At 37.8% G+C, this 5,000-nt stretch overlaps 1 protein-coding gene across 2 annotated transcripts in view; it reads left to right on the top strand.

Annotated features, from left to right (window-relative positions):
• Positions 1-5,000, top strand: part of pard3bb (par-3 family cell polarity regulator beta b) — a 422,709-nt gene that overhangs the window by 40,977 nt on the left and 376,732 nt on the right. The gene's annotated exons all lie outside the window — the stretch shown is intronic.

Genomic DNA, 5,000 nt, shown 5'->3' with positions numbered 1-5,000 from the left:
AAAGGACTATCATTTCTGTAAGCAAAAAATGTACTTAAATAAATATGGAACATTTTAAAGTGCATTTTTTCCCAGTTGGATAAACAAAGTCTGGCAATTTCAGGCCTCGTCACCATCAAAAGTTTTTGTAACCACAAACTTGCTGTTTCCTGTAAACACTTTTGATTGGCCAGGAGGCAAAATACATGAGGCTCAACAATTCTGATTGGCGAACATGTCTGTCACTCAAATGCCAGTGATGGCGGAGAAAAAAAACAAAAACCCTCCGCCTTTTGCGGTTAGGTCATCGCACTAATCAAAACCTCAATGTCGATTTAACAATATCGAAGTCACAATTTGGATGTCATGACAGCAAAATGTTGTACCATTGAAACATATTTTGTTCCTTCTCTGATATGAAATGTCCTTACAAGAGCTTGTTAAATGTCCTCAGTTGCGAGGATGCCCTGGCTGTATGATCCAGACACTGTTAAGACAGGAAGTTTAGTCTGTTTCACTATGGTTGCCTGGCAGGAGAGATTAGAGGTAATGTGTGGTTGTCATGGAAGATTAGAGGTAACAGCGCTCTGGAGACTATTACTGTCAGTGTGAGAAGGTCAGAGTAAGGCCTCTATCTTTTGCCTCGTACTATATAACAACTTTTCTCTCTATAAGTCACCACTTTTGGTCCCGTATTGTCTCTTCAAATCGTTTTCTTTACCCCTTTTTTGCATATCTATCGTATTTGTTTTCTTTGATGTTTTCAAAAACCAATACCATTAGCTTGTATTATCCGATGTATGTCTTCTCCAATTAGTTTACTTTTTGATCTAATGCTGCTGCCGACTTTTCTTTTTGCTCCTTTGTTCTCTTCATCCCTCTTACATTACCATTCAGTGGGGGACGGATTGATTAAGGCATTGATGTAATCCATACAGTCTTAAGACCACCAAGGGTCCATTTTGTCACAATCAATATTTGACCCTACAAATATCATTTGTCATTTCTTCATAGACGTTCACTCCCCCATCATAACCTTTGTCTTTCAATTCCCAATGGAACTGTAAAAGCTCCCATGACCAAAGTCTTAATGCATATATGAATTGTATCTTAAGAATAAAGAGGGTTAATGTTAGGGTTACGAATGTTTTATAGATTCTATAGAAATGGCCTTTTACAGAGTTGTCATTCTAGTCATGTTTTGCTCTGTTCTACCAGTAAAAGTCAACACAGGAATATTTTATCCATCTAATGGTAATTTTATGCAGTGTGCTGATAAGATGTGAAACAGGAGACAGAGTCATACGTTACCTACACATAGTTATCTGTAAATCAAGTATTTATTGGCCATTTGGACCAGTGAGCACCAGTATGTTAGATGTATGTGTGAAACTACTGGGTTATTAATTTTATTTGCATTTATGGCGGCTTTTGCATCTGTTCCTCACAGACTTAATGACGCGAGACGTTGGCTCCCTCTTACATTTACGATGACACACTGCTCTAATTTCCTATGTCATATATTACAAGTATGCACATTTTTAAAATGTTTTAATGCATGGGGATTTTCTCAGATGTTTATGATCCACAATGAATGATTAATTAATTGACTGATTTAATTAAAAGTTTTGAAATCTTAATTGATGTTGTATTTGGACAGACAATACTAAGATCAGTGTGTTTTTCATAGACAAGATAAGGTCGACTAGATTCATCCCACATTAGGTAGATATCACATATTTTCTTATTCAAAAGTAATATTTAAAAATAAAAATATGTGTGTTTATTAGTGTTTCTGGACTTTACATGTCAAAAAATCATATAAACAAATGTTTAGAAATAATGAAAATATAGTGATTTTTTACTGTTACACACTAGGGTTAGGTTAGCTAACCCAACACTCATCCATAATACGGAGTAGTTTATAATACAATAAATTTACCTACACTGGATTACTTTTAGCATCTGTATTTCACAAAATGTATCAAAGTGGTCACCTCATTATGTTGTACATGTTTTCCTTACTATACTGGAAATGAAAAATGTTCCTTTTTTTTGTATTTTTTTGTCGGTATCAACGTAAAATACATTTTGTTCATTATAGTCTTTTAAAGGCCTACTGAAATGCGATTTTCTTATTAAAACGGGGATAGCAGGTCCATTCTATGTGTCATACTTGATCATTTCGCGATATTGCCATATTTTTGCTGAAAGGATTTAGTAGAGAACATCGACGATAAAGTTTGCAACTTTTGGTCGCTGATAAAAAAGCCTTGCCTGTACCGGAAGTAGCGTGACGTCACAGGTTGTGGAGCTCCTCACATCTGCACATTGTTTACAATCATGGCCACCAGCAGCGAGAGCGATTCGGACCGAGAAAGCGACGATTTCCCCATTAATTTGAGCGAGGATGAAAGATTTGTGGATGAGGAAAGTGAGCGTGAAGGACTAGAGGGCAGTGGAAGCGATTCAGATAGGGAAGATGCTGTGAGAGGCGGGTGGGACCTGATATTCAGCTGGGAATGACTAAAACAGTAAATAAACACAAGACATATATATACTCTATTAGCCACAACACAACCAGGCTTGTATTTAATATGCCACAAATTAATCCCGCATAACAAACACCTCCCCTCTCCCGTCCATATAACCCGCCAATACAAATCAAACACCCGCACAACACACTCAATCCCACAGCCCAAAGTACCGTTCACCTCCGCAAAGTTCATACAGCACATATATTTCCCCAAAGTCCCCAAAATTACGTACGTGACATGCACATAGCGGCACGCACGTACGGGCAAGCGATCAAATGTTTGGAAGCCGCAGCTGCGTACTCACGGTACCGCGTATCCAACTCAAAGTCCTCCTGGTAAGAGTCTCTGTTGTCCCAGTTCTCCACAAGCCAATGGTAAAGCTTGACTGTCATCCTTCGGGAATGTAAACAATGAAACACCGGCTACGTGTTTGTGTTGCTGCAGCCGGCCGCTAATACACCGCTTCCCACCCACAGCTTTCTTCTTTGCTATCTCCATTGTTCATTAAACAAATTGCAAAAGATTCACCAACACAGATGTCCAGAATACTGTGGAATTTTGCGATGAAAACAGACGACTTAATAGCTGGCCACAATGCTGTCCCAAAATGTCCGCTACAATCCGTGACGTCACGTGCAAACGTCATCATACCGAGACGTTTTCAGCAGGATATTTCGCGGGAAATTTAAAATTGCACTTTACTAATCTAACCCGGCCGTATTGGCATGTGTTGCAATGTTAAGATTTCATCATTGATATATAAACCATCAGACTGCGTGGTCGGTAGTAGTGGGTTTCAGTAGGCCTTTAAGAGTCTTAAAATGTATTAAAATTAGATTTGTTGAAACCTGCTGAAAACCTGACTACCCAATTCGTAGGTAATACAAATATGTATGATTTGTTCTCTTATTGTATCGGATTGATATCAGTATCAGCCAATACTCAAGGCTGCATTATTGGTGTCAGTGAAAAAGTTGTATTGAAACACCCCTAATTGTAATTCTTGTCATTCATAAAACATTTTCCATTTGCTGTTGTGATCTATCCCACATCTTGTTGACTTTTTCCACATACCTTTCCTCTAAAGAGGATTCAAATACTGCCGCACCCACACAATTTTAGAAAATAATATACATTTTTCTATATACCGTATTAGCCGCATGGGACTATAAGATGCAGATAAATAGGTTGTAAAAATGTGTTATTTACACAGAAAGATTTTGTAAATGTTTTTTTACATACCTTAATTGTTTCCAAACGGTGCCTGTAACAGGGCAGTAAAACAGTTGATCAAACAAAACAGAAGTCATCGTCATGGACCCACTAGCTTCGGAAGCTAGCTCTCCAATCAGCTAAACTGACTCAATAACTCCACGGTGACGTTTTGGAAAATTTACTGAGGAATTTGTGAAACTGAAACAATACAAAAAGAATACCGTTGTAAGTTACCGGTAATATTACTAACACAGACACTCGAAAACATGTTAGCATATTAGCTAATGCTAACGACGCAGTAAGTAAGAATTATTTAGGTTATATATTGTAAAACCTACAAACGTTGCTTGGAGTGATGAGTAAAAAGTCAGTACGAGTAGAAACGCTATGGACGATTAGAAGACGGAATGGCACTTGTACTTCCGGTTCTAAGCTTTAAACAGCAGGAAACACTTGAAGGCATTCACCCAGCAGCAACTGCAGTGAGCGAACTCATCCAATAGATGGCGTCACAGCACAAACAATAACACACCTTGTCAGTGTCTTTGCATGTGTTTAATGAAAACTATTTGCATTATGGCCTGTTAGCGAAGAAAAATCCAAAGCGTGGGAAAAAAGCAGCGGATCGTAGTCCGGAATTTACGGTACTTACAGTTTAACAGGATACAACTCGTCAAATGATATGAAATCATGTGTTAATCCCAAATATTAATGTGGTTCATTAGATAAATAAGTACTAACCACACATACTGCATAAGAAGGGACTCATAAATAACTGATGAGAAATATATTCATATAAAATTATGTAGTGCTAGAAGTAAATGTATAATAAATAATAATAATAAATATGTTTCTTAAATAAACTGTTAAAAAATTTAAAATGCAGATGAAAATACAGCTTCACCACTTTGGTCATCATTTTTGCGCTTAAGAAACTTCTCCATAACTTTTGCTCCAGACTTTTTCTGTTTGTTTGCGATTGCCATTACTGCCACAAGTGGTAGAAAAGTGTATTACAATGGAGTACTGCTGCGGCCCATCTGAGATCCAGATTTTTTTTCGTGCCCTATGGTCAGGAAACACTGCATTAGACAACACTGGTAAGATCCCTGGTGGTTTAATGGCAAACACTTCTGCCTTTCATGGCAGAGGGCATGGTTTGATTCCCGGCACTGCTTACAATTCATGACAAGGAAAAGCGGAAAGTAAGCCAATCACGCTGTTCCTGATGTAGTTTACATATTGAAGTAAAATCCTGCAGTGATCTTA

Source organism: Entelurus aequoreus, linkage group LG13 (genome assembly GCF_033978785.1).
Source record: "Entelurus aequoreus isolate RoL-2023_Sb linkage group LG13, RoL_Eaeq_v1.1, whole genome shotgun sequence".
NCBI classification, from domain to species: domain Eukaryota; kingdom Metazoa; phylum Chordata; class Actinopteri; order Syngnathiformes; family Syngnathidae; genus Entelurus; species Entelurus aequoreus.
Note: the sequence above shows the minus strand (reverse complement) of the source record. Positions and strands in the feature narration are given on the sequence as shown.